The sequence below is a fragment of the Gossypium raimondii genome, chromosome 12 (assembly GCF_025698545.1).
Source record: "Gossypium raimondii isolate GPD5lz chromosome 12, ASM2569854v1, whole genome shotgun sequence".
NCBI classification, from domain to species: Eukaryota; Viridiplantae; Streptophyta; class Magnoliopsida; order Malvales; family Malvaceae; genus Gossypium; species Gossypium raimondii.
The window spans coordinates 21,827,300-21,848,377 of NC_068576.1; positions in this window are offsets into that span (position 1 = coordinate 21,827,300).

Below are 21,078 nucleotides of genomic sequence, written 5' to 3' on the forward strand. Positions count from 1 at the left end.
AATATTGCAATTAAGTTTCCCACTTCATCTATTAATTACAGCATTATCTAGTCATGAAGTCATTCTACAAAAGTATCATGACCGAGCTCTCCTCACTATATACCATTATGAAAGCTACTTTACTAGGTATTTGTGTAACACCTTTAACCCATCTATGTTATTAGATTAGGGTTACGGAGCATTACAGTATAAAACAGAACCTTTAACTTCAAAATAGAACAGTAATACAATTTTATATTAACTTCTAATAACACAATACAATCATAGCAAAAATACATCCTTGGGTCTTTAATTGAGCCTAAGGGGGCCTTAAAAATAGTTTGGAAACATTCAGGTATCAATTCGAAACAAATCAGAAAGTTTTGGGAATAGTTGAGAATTTGGGGAAACAAGATTCACACGCCCATGTAGCCAGGCCATGTGACATTGCCCAGGCCGTGTGGACATTTGAATTATGGGAAACACGGTCATGTCCCAGCCCGTGTGCCTACCCCTGTAACATACTGACTTGGGTTACACAGTCGTGTCGTAGGCCGTGTGCCAGACCGTGTGTGTATTCGAACCATGGTCACATGGCTGTGTCGTAGGCCATGTGCCAGACTGTGTAGAACCTGCATCTACAATTAAAATGACACACGACCGTGTGGGGTGACCGTATTTGGCACACTACCATGTGACAGCCCGTGTCCCAAGCTATATACAACCCAAATTACCCCTAAAACAAGCGGTTTCAAATACCATTTCTTAACCATCGAGCCATACCATCAATAGCTACTTTCACATGCTTAAATTACATTCAAAATCACCTAAAACATGTCAAGAATTCATTCATCCTATGTCTAATCAATTTTCCATTCAAAGGCACCACATTTCATACTCCAAACTTAGTTCCATTCAACATCTCAAAGTCCTAATCAGAACCTATGCCAACCATGCCAAAATAACTATTCCCAAAACATGCCATCATACCATGTAATATCTACAATCTATAGAATATGCCTAAGGGTTCATCCACTCACATTTGCACCTATTATTTACATGCCATTATTTAACATCATTAACCACAAAAAGCTTAGCACAACTCAAAACAAGCAAATACACTTAAAAACCTTTTAACCCTATTTATAACCATTAACCAAAACTACCAATATGATGAATGGATACTGTGACGATACTCCGACAAGATTCCAACCAGTCGAGCTTTTCAATAATATACAAAATATAAGAAACAACTATGGATGGGCTGAAATTTATTCAATTCCATTCACCGAAGTTGCCAAATTTCAAGCTTGGGAAATCAATAGACTTGCGATGACTTTTTGGATGGCATCCTGACTTTTTTGGGTTAAGATGTCTCATGTTGTTTGAAGACCTATCTCTTAGCTTCAAAACAGTATCATTCGATTTTGAGTTTGGGAGCTCAAGTTATGACCGTTTTAGTGAGGACTACACGAGCATAATTTCTAGACGGGATTATGACGGGAATTACGAGTTTCGGGCTTTTAATTCGAGTTTAAATCATATTGGGTTCAGGTTTTAGACTTAATTTTTATTATATATGAGTCTAATATTGTATTTATCAACTCTTATTATTTTATTATTTTAGTATTCCGAATTTTTAATAATTATGAAGTAGTTTAAGTTATTTAGGAGTTTTATGTCAACAAGAAAGTTTAGTTTAAAACTAATTCTTGTTTAGATTAATTAGAATTCTAGTACACTTAAGATTTTTATTTAGATTTATTTAGCTAGCCTATATGTAGTCATTTGCATTGTACATAATTTAGACAATTCATTATTATTCAACTTCTCTCTCGAATTAATAACTTCTTTTTGAGTTTTCTTTTCAAGAATTTCTCTTGAGTTTCTTTTAGAAAAGTTTTAACAATCTTTTCAGATTGTGGGGATCATCTTTAAACCTTTTCTTGCCAAGTTTTCTTTCTTGGAGGGGAAATTAAAGCCGCTTGAAAGGGGTTGTTGATTCTTCGTGTTTCCAAGGCTTCTTAGGACTTCTACATACCATGTTTTATCTTTCCATCTATCATCTTTAATATATTCATTATTGTTCTAATCATAGATTTATTATTATATTTTAATTATCTTAGTTATTTATTTTAAGTGTTTTATCTAACTTGGATTTGATTGTGTTTCAGGTTGTGTCACAAATCCAAGTTTCTTTTCGAACGTCTAGAGCCCTAAGTCAAAGCCACAACTTTGACAAACTTTACGATCTGCTTCCGCATTCATCCGTCTCATTTTTTATCATTTGGTATCAAATTTGGGCGTTTTAGGTGTTCTTTTTGTTTTTATAAACTGATTTCTAACAAACAGCCTCAAAAATAATTTTTTTACCATGACAATTTTTGGAAAAAATATTTTTCAGTGGGTAAATGTTTTTCAAACGATCTAAAATTTTACATACGATTTCTTGGCACCATATTAGATTGTAAAAAAAATATTTCCCACAAAGAAGGTGATCGAAAATGTACAGAAAAAAAAAGAAAATATGAAAAAAAGAAAAAATGTTCTGTGGGTTGAATTCTGTATCGAAAATTTCTAGATCAGATCTATATTATTTGAGGAGGCTCCAATTTAAATTTTGTGATTTTTGAAAATCGGGAACACCTCGAACAAAGTTTGTTAAGTTGCTTCACAATTTTTTGAGTTTTCAAATTTCAGTAATTTTCATTGACTCTTAGCCTTAGGTTTTCATTTGATTTTTATTTTTATTTTCCTTTACGCATTCTAACACTTTCTTGTTTCCTTTGTTAGTAGGTTAAAGCATGTTACATATTCCTTCCTCCGTGCAACAAAATTCTTTGGTGTCTAGCCGATTTCAGACTCATAATACTCTTAGGTTTTCTTTGTTAGTTGATTCTATTACATTATGATTGATTTTTATAGACACTTTTTAAAGGAATCACAAAATTATTTCTTACCTCATTGAGATTTTTTTAGTGCAGAAAGGTGAGGTTTACTTAATTTTTTCTTTTGAAGTGTTGTGCTTTTATAGGCTTTCACTATGATTAGTGACACTCGTACTTGTAAAAACCATGATGAGATACAATCTGATGACAAAGAACAATATGTTACATTGGAGAATATTGTGGGGATGCTAAAACTTCAACAACAACAATTGAACTAGTTACATGATACAACTGAGGCCAATTTGACTAAGTTTCGAATGGAACAAAAAGAGAACATTAATCAGCTTGCCAATCAGCTTTCCCATAAAATTCAAATGCTAACTTAAGCTGTTGCTCATTTGGATACTTTTTCGAGCCGACGGTCTCATGCTCATGATAATGGTGATGATGGGGACAATGAATAGCTTCGTATTTGTTCTAATAATGGTAAACTAGGATATCGTCACACTGATGAAACTTTGACTATTCCTGATCAACGCCAACCTTCTGTAGCTAAACCAAAGTTCAACATTCCACCATTCCAAGGGAAGTATGACCCCAAAGCATATTATGAGTGGGAATCAAGCGTTGAACTTATGTCCCATTACTATAAATGTTAGGAAAAGGAAAAAGTCTCATTGGTGACCCATGGATTTTCAGATTATGCGTTGAGTTGGTGGATTCAACTTGGAATTAATCGTCAAAGAAACTATGAAAGGGTAATTAAAACATGGGACGAGTTAAAGCAAGTGATGTGAAAGCGTTACACTCTTTCTCATTACTACAGAGAGGTCAAAACGAAATGTCGACACCAAGTTCAAGTTAATCGATCAACTGATGAGTACTTCAAGAAGAGATGACCAAATGAAACGAGGAGTAGAATTGATCTCTCACCTATTGTGAAATGTTATTGGTGTAGTTCAAAAGATTATGAGGGTTTGCAATGTCCAATTAAATATCCAACTAGAGAAGAAAGTAAGTATGACTTCGTGCCTTTTATTGACTCTTACTCAGTGGAAAAGCGATTTGTGATGACGAACTTTTTGAACCGGAGAAGGATGATAATGAGAATTTTTTCCTTCAATCTATAGAGTTAGATGATGTACAAACATCAGGTTTTCCTATTGAGATATATTATACTGAATTGAATATTCACAATACTTATGAGGGAAATATGGGAAGTGAGGAAGAATCATGTGATAAGAAAGAGAGAAAAGAGACCCTGAGTGATAAAAGTCTACTTGATGGTCCAAATATGGTGAGTAAAAATCCATATGAGGTAAAATTGAAGAGTTCTCAAGTGGAAAAAATAAAAAGCAAGAAAATACCCATACAAAAGTGAGGAATGATTATGTTTTAACTAACTCTAACTCAAATTTGTTTACTGGTGTTTTTTTATTACAGGATTTCAATGATCCATTGATGGACTTCCAATTATATTACTCTACCATCGATAGAAAATTTTACTTATGGGAGAGAGGTAAGTTGAACATTGATATTTCGCCACAAATGGTACAAGGTAAGAAAGGTAAGGAAACATTAGAAATTGATTTAAAAAGGTGTACAATAAATGTTTTTTGATAAGTATGATACTGATTTTGTTTTTCCTTACAACATGCTTTCTCGTTAGTCAAATTTCATTAAACCTTTGTCTGAAAGTTCAATTGATTTTATGGGTTTATCTAGATTAGTAAAGGTTAAAGATAGTTTTTTTGTTGCACTAGATAGGTTTATTAAAGCATTTTATATATTTTCTCTTACAACAAAATTTTCTATCTTGACCTTTAATGATGAATTTTTACATAATCTTAACATCCTTGATTTTTATAGCCATGTGAAATTCTTGACTCATCATTGGAAATTCTTATGGATGACCATGTATATTCAAAGAAAGTTACAAGTTATTTTTTGCTTGAACACTCATGTGCCTAATATTTCTCTGTTTAGTATTGATGGTTCATTTTTGAAAGAGAGATACTTAATTCATGCTCATTTGTGAGATTGAAATCATATCTTTGATCCTGGAAATAGTTTTGGTGCACAAGAATACTTAAGTAAGTATTGTTTCCATTTTATTGTTATTAATTCTAATCCCTTTTTCTTTTTATGCAGCTAAAGATTCGGGGATGAATCTTTTTGAGGAAGGGGAAAATGATGCGAGTCTCAAGGCCCAATTTTAGACCCATGGATGTAATGGGCTCACACTACCTCAAGGGCCAACAAAAATGTCAAAGGTCAAGTAGATCAAACTAAGATTCAATCAAAGATAAGATTCAAGGATGAACGGGTTGTAGATACCCATTTTAATTTAACTGAGAACGGGTTGTAGATACCCATTTTAATTTCTGAACTATTTTAATTTCTTAACTAAGATTCAATCAAATAATTTCTTAACTATTTTAATTTCACTGAGAACGGGTTGTAGATACCCATTTTTGTCTGAGCCCAATTGGAGGCCCATTGTATATTTGTTCTCTCTTGGGTTCGTTCGAAGCCCACCCGATTTTGATCAAATGGAGGCCTTTGTTTTTATTTTCTTTTTCTTTCTTTTTTGGGCCTATCAAGGGCCCAAATTATTATTATCATTACTACTACTACTATTATTAAATGTTCTTATTATTTTTTACAAATAAGCAAGATTAAAATATATATATATAGATGAAATGAAAAGAAAAAAGGAGGCTTTTCATATTATGTTCTTAGAAAAAGGTAAAAAAAACAACAACAACAAGCATTCTAGTTTCTTTTTTAAAAGAGAAAGTTTAGATTTTAAAAATAAAAATCTATTGTTTTAATCATTTCAAAGGAAAGTTTAATTTTAAAACAAAGTTTTGATTTTTAACTATTTAGAAATAAAAGTTTTGATTTTTAAGAAAATAGTGATTTTTTAAAAGAGAAAGTTTATATTTTTAAAATAAAAATCTATTTTTAGTCATTTTAAGGAAAAGTCTAAATATTTTTAAAAGAAGTTTTGATCTTTTTCAACTATTTCGAAATAGAGCTTTGATTTTTAAGAAAAGTAGTGATTTTTAAAAAATAAAATTTTGATTTTGTAAAAAATAAAAAAAAATTTCAGCCACTGTACGCGGCGACTCCACCATCGGAGGCGGAGAGTCATTGGGCTCTTCGGTGGTGGAGCCATGGCCAACTTAGAAGGAGGAAGAGAAAGAGGAAGAGGTTTTTTTTTTCAAAAAAAAATGAGGTTAAAATGAAATAATGAATAGTTATTTTTCCATTATAGGTGCCAAAAATGGGTAATTTATTCTCACCCCCTTACTTTTTAAATTAACAAAAATACCCCTTTTTTGCAGCACCGCCCTCAGTCTCTGGCCTATTTACACCTATAACCCTTTTATTTATTCAAACCTTTGATTTAATCCGAAATTTATAAATTAAAAGCAAATTAGTCACTACATCAGTCCTCTGTCTTCCACATTTTTTTATCTTTTCGTCCCAAAATTCATTTTGTTTCCATCTTTAATAAATTATTTACACTTATACATTCCCTTTAATTTGCATTTATACCTTATATATTTAATGTCAATTATGCACTTTATTTTAATGTTTTATATTTATTCACACTTATATAATTTTATTTATTCTTATTTCGTCTTTATTTATTTTCATGTCTATTTATATTTATGGTTTTTACACATTCTCCTTACATACATTTTAATATTATTTATTTATGTTACTTTGATTCTTTTATTGTATTACGAATAATGTGTATTATTGTTATTATTATCATCATTATGTCAATGTCTTATTTATTTCATTTATTTAAGTTTTCTTTTTATTATTGCCATTTTGAAAGAGTTTTAACTTTTCATTTAACTTTAGTCAATTTAATTAATTTTCGTATTTTATTACTATTTGTCTTTAGGTCATTTTTCCATCCTATAATTGTTGGTGTAACACCCTTAACACGTATCCGTTGTCAGAATAGGGTTATAGAGCATTACAAGAGTTTACGTTTCAAAACAAACAAAATTTTAGACATTTTAATTCACAACATCAATCATAGCAAAACCAATCAATGACATACATATTGTCCCTTATAAAAGCCCTCGAGACCCTAAAAACACATTAGAAACAAGTTGGAACTAAATTAGAAACATATAAAATTTTTAGAAAAAAGATGAAAATTTTCAAACTGCAGGGGTCACACGATTGAGACACACGCTCGTGTCTCAGGCCGTGTAGGCATTCGAAGTAGGGACACACAGCCGTGTCCCAGCCCGTGTCCATGCTTGTGCAACTTTTTGACTTGGGTCACACGCCCATGTCTCAGGCCGTGTACTCTTCAAAGTGGCCTCACACGCTAGTTCCAGGCCATGTACTAGGCCATATAACTACTTGACTTGCAACCCTTTGAAAGCTACAAGGGACACACGGCCGTGTCGCATGGCTGTGTGTCACACACGACTGAAACACACGTCTGTGTCCCTAGTCGTGTGGACAAAAAAAAGGTCATTTCCAAGCCATTTTTCTCACCCAATCATGCACACACCTACAACCAATTTTCCACATGCAACAAGCATTCAAAATGTTCCAAATAATGCATCCACAAGCTAAACCAATAAGACATATGTGCATACAACCAATATGCCCAAAAGGTACCTCAATCAAAACAATTAAACATGTATAACCATATGCATAGTTTAGCCAAAAGTTCAATAAACTTATAACTAAGTTTATGCCAAAACTTACCACTTTATTTACCTATTAAATTCACACCAAAAATACCAAATTGGCCATTTGACATTTAACATCATTAGCCGTTTATGTCCAGTATATTCCAAATACCAAAATGACCATATTCAACCATGTTAAAGAACATTACATTACATAAATTTTAAATACCATTTCAGCTTCCATCATTTAAGCATCATAAAGACTATAAAAGCAACCATCATAAGGTCACATATATATACCATAATTACAAGCCAAAACACAAAGGCTATAACATCAACCAAAACACCTATACATGTGCATATTTAATCAATTATCACTTAACTTGTTTTCATGCCAAAACATAACATAATTGATACATAACATCCATACCAATTTTGGTCATTTCAAAACATACACCAATTTGACCATATTAACCACAACCAACAAGCTATCAATAGTGCCTTAAGTACCTCAAATCCAAGACAACATTTCATGCCATAATCAACAACCAAAATGACATATATATATATACCAAAGTCACCAATTAAACATTAGACATAGTCCACCTATACATGCCATTATATACATATCATCCCTAGCATAGCAGGATTTTATAAAACTTAAACCCTTTCAAATTTTCTTATTTTCATTTTCATTTCATTACTTTCCATTGTATTTACTTTCTTTAGCTTAAATAACAACATCAGTTCAACTCATCTTTCCATTTTTCATCATTTTACACTTCAAGTATTAACTTACTATTTCATTACCTTTCCACACCCATTTCATATGCACAACACACAAGACATAAGCATATCATCAACCATAGCCATAAGATAGTGCATTTAAACTAGCTTTTTTGGAATTAACCTCATGATAAACCATTTCATAAGAAATTACATAATTTAAACCTTACCATTGTTTCATGAACACAAGCATATTTCCATTTGGGCACTTACCATTTTAATGCATAACTTATAAGTAAACATAATACAATCCAACCAATAACTTGGCACATGCCTAAGCATCAAACAACAACACATCTTAGCATACTTGAACATATTTCACATGAATTCAACATGGATAACCATTATAATTGAATATGATTCAATTGGTTATAACATCCTTCATAACATAAGATGGTTACCATGTATCTCATCATTTCAATATATTTCATTTATACATGTATTTCCTCATATTGAACATTTACTGTTTCCTTTCCAATTCATACTCGTTGAACCGAATAGAATGTCGCTGGATACCCGGGATAACTTACACAAAGTGAGCTAATTCATATAACCATAATCCATCAATTCATTTACATATATGCTCACACGAGCTATGAATAAGTGTACTCACATGAGCTGTGGGTTGGAATGTAGCTACATGATGCTGCTCACACGAGTTGTGGAGTATCCACCACAACACATGTTGGACCTCAACCATCGGTAGGAAATTCAAGGCCAACACTCGAATCATTTAAACCCTAATGACATGTCATTTGTATCCTATGAATTCCTATGGTTCAAACCGGACTTGATAGTCGTTGTATGTCGTTGAATTTCTATCGTTTCATGACATAATAAAAAAAACATAATAACATCTATATATTAATTCATGTACAATAGGATAGCACTTTAAACAATCAATTTAACTCACATTTAAGTATTTATAGTTCATACGAACTTACCTGGCTAAATTGCAGAAATGTTAAAGTACAGGAGCATTTTGGTAATTTTCCATTCTCCTCGATTTTCAACCTGATCTTGATCAAAATTAATAATTTCATTCAATATATTAATTTAGACAGTAAAAAAAATGTATTTTTATGAAATTTAGTCATTTTTTATATTTTTACAAAATTGCCCCTAAAGTTTTACTTTTATTCAATTTAGTCCCTGAGCCTAAAACATGCAAATTAACCATTTTTTCTAAATTTAAGCTTATCTGAATGTTCATGGCACTCAACATAGCCCACATTTGTATTAATTTTACATTAAATCCTTGTACTTTTACTATTTTAACAATTTAGTCCTAATCAAAAAATTCATCACAAATCACTTAATAAAATACTTTTAAATAACAAATAATATCTCAAATTCATCATTTAACATATAAAAACACAAGATTCATCAATGGCAACATTCAAAATCTTTAACAGATTAAAAATCGAAGGTACGGGCTAGCTGGACCTAGTTGCAACGATCTCAAAAACATAAAAATTACAAGAAACAAGGTTAAAATCACATACAATTTTGGCTTGTGAAGTTGCCAAAACCTCTAAGAAAAAAATGGCTTCTTCCCCCATTTACAATCGGTGATGAAGCTTTGAAAAAGATGATAAAACTTTTGTTTTATTTATTTTAATATAATTATCAAATTACCATATTAACCTTAGTTAATAAGTAAATAAAACATCAAATTACTGTCCATTATTGTCCACTAACACCTTGAATGGTCTAATTACCTTTTAAGTCCCTTTTCCTTTATTCAAATAATCATTTAATCACTAAAATCAAATAGTGATCAAAATTGACATCTTTTATGATTTAGTCCTTTTAATTAATTAACTATCAAACGTTAAAATTTTTAACAAAACTTTAATACCACCTTAATGACACTCTGTAAATACTTATAAAATATTTATTGTTTGGTTTATAGAAACGAGGTCCCGATACCTTCGTTTCTAAAACCACTTGACCTTAAGGCCATTCCACTTGAACTTAATAACTCACTTATATAACATAAATTATCAAATCAAAAACCTTTTTAAAACAATATTTGACTCATAAATATTAATTAATAATATTTATGAACTTACTCGTTAGATTTGGTGGCCCCAAAATCACTATTCTAGACACCACTGAAAAACGGGATATTACAATTGGCATGAAGTTATTTAAGTAGGTGTACATTTTAATGAAACCATAAGGTTTTTGCATTTGGATTTAGGTTAGTCTTTAAGATCTTGTCTACCATTTACCCTAGAAAAATTATAAATAATATGTAGGATATTTTTTTTAGGGTTTTAAACTAATTTTAAATATCTTATAGGATTCCTCTGTAGAATCTTAAATTAATATGTAAATATTCTTTAGGACTTTATTCAAGATTAAAACTAAAAATTTTTGTAGGTGAATTGTACTTATGAGTAGGTCTTTCTAAGTATTTTATTTTATAAACCTTTGAAGAAAGCTAATAAATATTATTTAAGATATATTATTTTAGGATTTTGACTAATTTAAACCTTAGATCAAGAATTTTAAAGTAAGATAAATCATAAACCCAACATAGGATACTTTCGTAAGATCTTGATAGGTTCAACATTATTAATTAAATCTTTAAAATAATAATAAAAGATCAAATAAGTTGTAGATGGATTTTAATATTTCTCTTAATTCATTGGTAATTTCTTGGTTTTTAAGAATTCTAAAATAGAATTAATTTTAGGAATTGAAGGTATTTTACTAGAATTATTTAGGTACCCTTTTGGGTTCCGTTAAAAGTAAAAATCTCTAATTTAAGTTCCAAATTAGATAAGTTTAGTGAACACATCTTAATTGAGTTACAAGCAAACCAGAAACATTGTATTTAGAGTTTTTATTTAAGATTTCCATAAGATTTTAGCCTAGATTAAGACATAAAAATGCTTAAATAAAAAAAACTAACTCCTAAGACCTTGTAGGACTATCCCCGGATAGGCGTTGTGGGGGTGCTATAACCTTCCCCACACGTAACCACACTCCCGAACTTGAAATTTGGTGATTACATCGAGTCTAGACTTTTAGGATTTTTCCATAATATTAATTCTAAAATTTTTTACGGTAGGTGGCTAACCAACCTAGCCCTATTTGGTTAGTGGTGACTCTACGTTAATTTAGGCCTTCTGTGTCTAGCTTTGCTTATTAGGCCCCTGTACTCTTATGTAGGCAACGTTATTAGCTTGGCGACTCCACTGGGGACATTAGTGTGTCGACTTACTTAGGTTTGAGAGCTAGGTTTTTTAGTATTTGTGCATATTCGATTTATTTGTTCATTTCATTTACTTATCCTATGTTGATATGTATGCCAATAAGTTTGTTTATTCTTTTATCGATGAAATTGATTAATGTGTATGTCGACTCTACTGTCGTGGGGTGGCTATAATGGTCATTCATGATTGCATCTTGCTTTCAGTCCTATGCCCGGACCCATCCCATTTAGGAGGAGTAGCCTTAGGCTTTCCTGTGGCTATATGTCACCGCATAAGTTTAAGGAATACTCCATAGTTAATATGGACATAGATGTTCATGTATGGTATGTTTTTGGGATCCCACTTATAGATGTTTTACATTTAATGAAGTGGATAAGGTATCGACTATTGAGGAATATTCTACCCTTCTCCACTATGACTTTGGAGATCCACTTAGGATATATTGGAAGTGGAACATTGATTTTCGGGACCCTTAGCCAATCTGATGGTATTACCTGTAGATGCAGTGAAAGTAAGGTTAAAAGATAAAAATGGTCCCTGCATTTCCTGGTCTGACATTAAGGATGTTATGGGAAAGGCCAACAGTGATAGACACTTGCCATATATAGGTTGAATGTGATCCCAAAAGCTCTGGGATATGTGAGTGTGGAGCTAGTTGATTTTCTATTTCAAATTGAAAAAGGGATGAATCCTGCTCCAGCAGTCTTTAGCTAAAACCATCATTTCACTCAATTTCATCAGAAGGAAAATGAGATAGGCATTTCATAGGATGCACACAGTTGTTGTTCTTATAGATGAAAAGCCATTTTAGGTGCCTCTATAAGCGCTCTCGTCAGGTGTTTGTTCCTTCGACCAGGCATATAAATGAATTTCTAGAAAGTGAGTGGCCTCCAAATCAATCAATTTAGGAGTGGGTTCAAAACCTTAGTACATTGACATACCAAGAAATAGAATGGAGGGATCCATGGATGATTCGGAGCACGGTACTCATCGAGTGTGGTGGTCATTTGTTGGTTCCCTTAATTGGCATATAGGGAGCCATTAATTATTCCTCGTTGATGGTTCTAAGCCAATACGGGTATGATCAATACGTACCTGCTACAGCTGGTTTAAACAGGGTGGAAGCTTCAATTCAGCACCAGGGGTTTTGGAAGATATACGAATCAGGTAGGGTCAAACCTTAAGCTTGCAATCAGGAACCTTTTTTAACCATTCCCCCTCAGAAACGTATATCCAATGGAGTCTAAAAAGAAGCAAAATCTATGTGTCAGCGCAATTCAAGGGAAAGAGAAAGGTCCCAAATGATATCGCTGAGCTAATAGAAAAGATATTGAATTTAACTATGCGTGTGTGGGGGAGAGATGAAGAGGTCAGATGACAACGAGAGCAGCATTAGGCATATGTAAAGGGAAGAGAGGAAGAACTAAGAATATAGTTAGAACTAAGAAATCATAAGGCAACAACAACAACATCAGTCAAACATGAAGGGAAGAGAGGAAGAACTAAAAATATAGTTAGAATGACGTCAACGAGAGAGATCTGACTTGTTTGCTCAGATTCATCGGTTGGAGATGGATCCGAGTCTATGAACTAATGAACTCTGGAAAGTGCAAGAACAAAAGCGAACTTGGAGGAGGGTGTTTAATGAGAAAACTATTGAAATGGAGGTGCTGAAGGAGGAAATTTTTCATCTGACTAAAGAATTAAAGACAAAAGAAGAGCAAAACAAAGAGGTCACGAAAGAATATATGGAGCTTGTGAAGCATTTTATCATGGTGGAACAAACGGCAATAAGCCGACAAGAGGTTTTTACTTAAAAAGTCGAAGACATATGTGATTAGATTGAAGAACTCAAAAAAGAATCTACCCCTTTTGCGACTAGGAATGAGCCTGCAATGAAACTTCTGGAGGTGGCTCAAACACATTACCAAAAGTTTATCAAGCTCATGAGGATGAAGAAAATGAAAGACGAGTAGAGATTTGCCCTATGGAAATAGGATCAATTAGCATTTTCTTTAGGTGTGAATGAAAAATGAAAAACAAATTATAAGCCGAACAGTTTTCAAACCTTCCATGAAAGAAAATGTTTATATTCGAGTATATTTACGACAATGTGCCCCAATTTCAATCACTCATTCATCCATCCATTCACTCATTCGCTCATTTGTTTATTCATAAAAATTATTTAAAAAAATAAAAGAACATTTTTTATGAAAAATCCAAATAATTTTGTAACTTTGGAAATAAATGCCATTTGAAAAATGACCAAGGATAACTCACCTGTCTTACACCCGCCTTGGACAACTGGCAGCTCATACTGTTACCTGCTACCCTTGAGTCCTCTGAGATGTAATCGTTTTTAAGAGTTTTTATATCAAAGTTTAATATCGATCAGTTAATTTAGTTTCCTTCAAAAATCCATGTAAAATTGTTCTCTTTAATGAAATCAGATTTGGATCATGTCCTTAGTTACTTTTATTCATTCAATTGTTTTCATTCATATACCAATATACATACTCATAATTATTTCAGGGATATACCTCATGAATTGATAAATGATCCAAATGACATCTTTGAGTCAAATTCTCATAATTATGTTCACTATAACAATCATGGGATGGAAGAGGAGAAAGTCGTACAAGAGGAGTTTTTTAGGCTAGTTGAACAAGAAAAGAAGCTTATAGAACCCCACTTGGGGGGAACAAATTTAATCAATCTGGATGATGATGAGGTAAGAAAGGAAATTAGGATTGGAACCACTCTCATGCCAGAGCAAAGTCAATTGTTGAAGGATCTACTTATTGAGTTCTTAGATGTGCTTGCATGGTCATACCAAGATATGTCGGGTTTGGACACCAATATCGTGGAACACAAGGTACCGTTGAAATCAAATTGCAAGCCCATATACCAGAAGTTGAGAAGGATGAAACCTGAGATGCTGTTGAAGATTGAAGAAGAAGTTAAGAAATAATTCGATGTGAGATTTCTGGAAGTAGCTAAATACCCAGAGTGGGTGACGAATATTGTACCAGTGCCTAAAAAGGATAAGAAAGTCAAAATGTGCATCGATTATAGATATTTGAACCGAGTGATACGGCCACGCCTCAAGTCCAATCTAGCTCGAGCAAGGAGCCTTTGGAGCTGCCTCAAGGTCCCATTACCCGATCACGAGCCAAACAATTCAAGGAGGCTGCTTCGACTTTAATTAACAAAGATTGGGGCGAGACTTTGGTTAGGCACATCGAAGAAGCTTGGACCAACTCGAAGAACACTCCATGCATTTTACTACGAGCTGAATTAACTTCCAATTCAGCTCAATGAGCTCAAATCAGATCAATTTAGCTCAAAACTTGCAAATTCAGCTCAAATAATTTTTGCTATTTAATTTGTCTCAAATCTGGTCGGATCTAATTATGCATGATTAGTTGTGTTTTTCTTACATGTTATTAAGTCAAATTAATTTCCTACAGCTTATAAATATGTCTTAATACATGTTTTTAATTTGTCTTGTTCAAACCGAATTAATTAGGCTTAGTTTAATTAATTGTGTCTTGTTTTAATTATATGGATTAATGTTGTCTAAATTATGTTTCTAATATGATTCAATTGAATAATGATTAACTAAATTCATTTGTTCATGTTGTGTAGGTTGGCGAATGTGGATGGAAGCATTTGTTAGGTGCATGAACCATAGGTTCAATGAATATGGCGTTACATGCATGAAGAATGTTCATTGATTTTAAATGATTCAAGAACCAGATAATGCCGTTCACACATGAAGTTCACACTCTTGGCTGTTCGGTTCATAATGTTCACACTCAAGGACTCTTCAAAGTGACTTTTCACACTTATTTTGGCTATTCACGTTCACCTTTATTGCTGGTCACTTTTCACCAAAAGATTCAACTTAAATGAGCCTATTTATGCTCATTGGCGAACCTAGCTCATCCATGCACCATCCAAGTTGTTCAAGGTTCAATTATCCATCTAGAAACCGACCATTGAGCTCCCATTCAGCAGAATCGATCACTCAATTAATTGGTTCATTTTGCTTAATTCTTAAGGGTTGTATGTGACTATTCGTCTAGTTTAATTGCTACCTATAAATAGCTGAAAACTTCACTTTGTAAAGGACTTTTGACATTTTAAGTAACGAATTGCTGCCAAATTTGTGAGGTATTTTCTCTCAAATTTCGTTCGAGACCCGTAAGACTTATCTAGCTTCTAGTGGCATCCTTCCGAGGCTTTCTTTCGAACTTATCACTCCCCAACCCGAGTGTGGCGTTCACCATTGATACCTTTGGTTCATACTTTCCTAAGTATTGGGTCAAGGTCCTTATCACCCCAATTCCAATTCATTTAGGTCCTATAAGTTTCGGGTCGACACTCTTTTTAGTGTTGGTTCTTTCTTGACCTTTTGAACCATTACCATTTCGCACCAAATCCCATACCGTTTGCACCATTTTCGAATACCAAATCGCACCAAAACTAAAGACCATTCTTGAATTATTCCTAAACCGAACTCAACCAACCTAATCATACCATTTAGACTTAAACCAAATTCCACAACCTACTTTGAACGAACCTACCTTACCTCTTTGAACTTAATTATATTTTCTCTTCTTCTTTTCTAATACACTTCTACGTTTACGATCGGGAACTAAATGACTCGGGTTCAACTACTAAACCGAGATCGTATCACCGAGCCAGCCCCAAGGATAATTTTATGTTACCTCATATAGATATACTAGTAGATAACACTTCTAAACATTGTGTTTTCTCTTTCATGGATGGATTCTCGAGGTATAACCAAATCAAAATGGCAAAGGAAGACATGGAAAAGACCACATTCATCATGACCTAGGGAACTTTTTGTTACATGGTCATGCCATTTGGTTTAAAAAATGTCGGGGCCATGTATCAATGAGCAATGGTGACACTGTTTCATGACATAATGCACTAAGAGATTGAAGTTGATATTGACGATATGATAGCAAAGTCTGCTAGGGAGGAAAGTCATATGGAAAACCTCTACAAGCTATTTGAAAGATTGAGGAAATATAAATTAAGATTGAATCAGCAAAATGTAATGTCGAGGTAAAGTCGAGGAAACTGTTAGGTTTCATAGTGAGTGAATGGGGAATTAAAGTAGATCCGGAATGGGTTCAAGCAATTTAATATTTGACACCCCCTAAAAATCAAAAAGAGGTAAGAGGTATTTTTGGATTGTTAAATTACGTGTCTCGTTTCATCTCACAGTTGATGAATAAATGTGATCCCATCTTCAAGCTCTTATGTAAGGATAGAGTTGGTGAATGGATTGAAGATTGTCAAAAAATGTTTGAGAAAGTAAAAGAGTATTTGGCTAAGTCACCAATTTTGATTCCCTTGGTGCCAGAAAGACCTTTGATTTTGTATTTAGTACTACTGGATAATTCTATAGGTTGTATTCTAGGGCAACGAGATGGTTCAAGTAAGAAAGAGCAGGCAATCTATTATCTAAGCAAGAAGTTCATGGAATATGAAGTCGAGTATTCCCATCTGGAAAAGATGTGTTGCGGTTTAGCATAGACCGCGCGTCGGCTAAGGCAATACATGTATCACACCACCATCCTCATCGCAAAGTTAGACCCTTTGAAGTACATTTTCGAGAAGCCATCATTGTAAGGGAGAGTTGCTCGTTGGCAAGTGGTATTGTCCGAGTATGATGTCATCTGTGTGTCTCAAAAGGATATAAAAGGAAGTAATATCGCGAAATTTCTGGCAAATCGTCTGAAAGAGGAATACAAGCCCATGAGTTTTGATTTCCCAGACAAAAAGATCATGTCAATTTCAAAGTACAAAAAGAGATTTGGAGGGTGTATTTTGATAGAGCATCTAACATGATGGGGCATGGAATTGGGGCAGTACTAATCTCCCCACCTGACCGATATTTTTCTGCTACAGCTAAACTGATGTTCACCTCTATGAACAATGTAGTTGAATACAAGGCATGCATTTTGGCACTTCAAATCGCCATTGAGAAAAAGGTCAGGGTTTCAAAAATTTTTGGTGACTCAGTGTTAGTTGTTAACCAATTAAGAGGAGAATGGTAAACAAGGGATTCCAAGCTGATTCACTATCAAACATATGTGTATGGGTTGATCAAAGAGTTTGATGATGCCCAATTTTTTCATTTCCAATAGAAGAAAACCAGTTAGTAGATGCATTAACTACTCCAGCTGCCATGTTCAAAGTAGGATCCGAAATAGAAGTGGAACCTATACAGCTAAGGGTTAAGGATTTGTTGGCCCACTGCACGAGAGTAGAATCGGGAATAGATGGGAAACCATGGTATGTTGACATTAAGCGGTATTTGCAATACCAGTAATACATGGATTGCACCTCAAAAAATGATAAACAAATAATTAAGAGGTTGACTATGGGTTTCTTTTTGGAGTTTTCATACAAAAGAGGACGTGACCAAACCCTATTGAGATGTGTCGACACAGAAGAGGCGAATCAGATAATGAAGGAAATCCATGATGGAGTATGTGGAGCACATAGTAATTGACATATGATGGGAAGGCAAATCATAAGGGTGGATATTTCTTGTTAACGTTGGAATGTGATTGTTTAAATTATGCTCGAAAATGTCAGAAATGCCAGATTTATGCAGACAATATTAACGCTTCTCGTACCTATCTTCATGTCTTAGTTCCTCCTTAGCCGTTCTCAATGTGGGGCATAGATGTCATTGGTCCCATCACACTGAAAGCATCAAACGAGCACTGTTTCGTCTTTGTAGTGATTGATTATTTCACTCAGTAGGTCGAAGCCGCTTCATATGTCAATGCAACTCGATCAGTGATCTGTAAATTTTTGAAAAAAAAGGTCATTTGTCGGTATAGTTTACCAGAAAGAATCGTCTTAGACAATGCCAAGAACTTGAACAATGATTGATAGAAGAGGTTTGTACACAATTCAAGATCAAGCATCATAATTCTGCGCCAAATCGTCCAAAAATAAATGGGGTAGTCGAGGCTGCAAATAAGAATATCAAGAAGATATTTCCAAGACAACGGAAACATATAGGGATTGGCATGAGAAACTCCCTTTTGCTCTCCATGCATACCGTACATCAATGAGTACTTTGACTGGAGCTACTCCATTTTCATTAGTGTATGGCACGGAGGTTGTTTTACCTATCGAGGTGAAAATCCCATCTTTACGAGTGTTAAGTGAGGTGCGACTAGATGAGGCTAAAAGGGTGCAAGAGCAATATGAGTAGTTGGATTTAATTGAGTAAAAAAGGTTTGCAGGTTTATGTCATGGCCAGTTGTATCAGTAAAGAATGATGAAGGCCTATAACAAGAAGGTACGACCAAGGTAGTTTAGAGAAGGGGATCTGGTACTGAAGAAGATTTTACCATATGTTCATGATCATCGGGGAAAATGGACGCCAAAATGAGGGGGACCGTATGTGGTGAAGAAAGCTTTATCTGGTGAAGCATTGATTATTACTGAAATGGACGAAGACAAGATGTCAAACCCTGTAAATTCTAATGCAGTAAAAAAATACTTTGCTTAAAATCTAAGCTTGATTGTTCTTAAAAAGTTATCACATTATGTAATATTGGCTTTTTCTGTTTTGCTTTTCTTTGTGCATCACGTTTGAGGTTACGTTTTACTTTGGAATCTTGCATTCTCCTTAAGGTTGATTACTTAATAGGTTGGCCATGTTCAAAGTGACGAATGACATTTTTTTTGAAATATCCTTCACTTGAAGAAAATTGACCCTTGCCGAATGATCACTGTTGACACCATTTTTTGGATGGAAAATGGGGTCGACTTGGGTTTTAAAAAAAGAAACGGGAGTCGCCACCAATCACTTTTTTATGAGGTGTGATTGGATCACCTCGAAAAGTGGTTGTTTTTAATAAACGGTTTGATTTTATTAAAACAACAAGTTTGGTCCACAAAATTCAGAAAAACGGGTTCGGGAGTCGGTTACGTACGAGGAAGGATTAGCACCCTCGATACGCCCAAAATTGGTACCTAGTTGATTACTTAATGTCTTAGTGTCGAAGAGTGAAAACTTTGAAGAATTTAAAAATACGATCCTTGTATTAAAAAGTTGAAAATTTTTGAGAAAATGAGGCATATTTCACGTTAATCGAGAAAGAGAATCATATCCAGTAAGTTAGGACACAATGTCTTGAATTCCCGATGCGCGAATGAATGCCGAAAATTTAAAAGGTATTTAGCTATCTCGGATTTAAAAAGGATCACGACCAGTAAGTTAGGACACGATCTTTTTATTCCCGAGATTATTTAAAACTTGAATTTGAAAATATTCACGTATTTAGATTTTATTGTGAAAATAGATACCCAGTAAGTTAGGGTACAATTTTTCGAATAATCGAAATACAAAAAACAAATTTTGATATATTGGGTGAAATAAAATAAAATATGATGTCGTAAAAATGCAAAGACAAACTACGCGGTGAATATGCATATGATATAATAATTACGATATTGTAACATTATACGAACGTTTAAATGAAAAACAATAACAACAAAAAATGAATTAATAGCACACAAGCAGATAAGAGTGAATAGGTAAACAAGTAAGAGTAATTATAAAATTGCAAAAGATGTATGTATATATGAAGATTAGAAATATATAAAAGATATATAAAAAATATAAAATATATATTTATGAAAATTAAAATACATATATAAGAATATATAAATAATATAAGGTATAGAATATAATATTTATATATATATATTAGAAAGTATATAAATACGTAAACATGTACATAGGTTTTAAAATAACAGTAAATGGATAAATGTATATTTATATATATATTATAAAATATGTATTTAGGATAACATGGGCATGTTCCTACTTTAATTATAAATAAAAAAATGCATATATATATAGATTATAAAATATAGGTATGTATATATGTACATATATGTAATTGTCTTAAAATATATAGGTAAAAATACATGAACATATGTAGATAATAAAGCACCAAATATAAAGTATATTAACGTATAGCTATGATTATAATAATGACAGTAATAATAACTTAATTAGTTTAATGGTAATAGTATTAAAATAGAAAGGGACTAAAATAAAAGAAAAATAAAATTAACGATCCAAATCTAAAAAGAAAAGAAGAGGAAAAAAGAAATCGGGGCCTAAATGTGATGCGCGTAAATATGGAGGGACCAAAATGGGAAATATTCCCTCCCTCCAAAACACTGTGTTTCAGAAAAAGACCAGATGGTAAATCGAAATAAATTACAGGGCGAATTTAAAAAGAAAAAGAACTTGATTGCAAAATTTATTTAAAAGCGGAAGGGCTGAAAGCGCAATTAGCCCTTCCGTTTAAAACACGCGGATCCTGGCCTGGAGCGGGTCGGGCGAATCGGGTCAGCTCCTAAACGGCGTCGTTTTGCGCCTGGAGAGCCCATCCCAAAACGCTGCCGTTTTGCTAACAGTATAAAAGCCCAAAAAATATTATTTTTTTT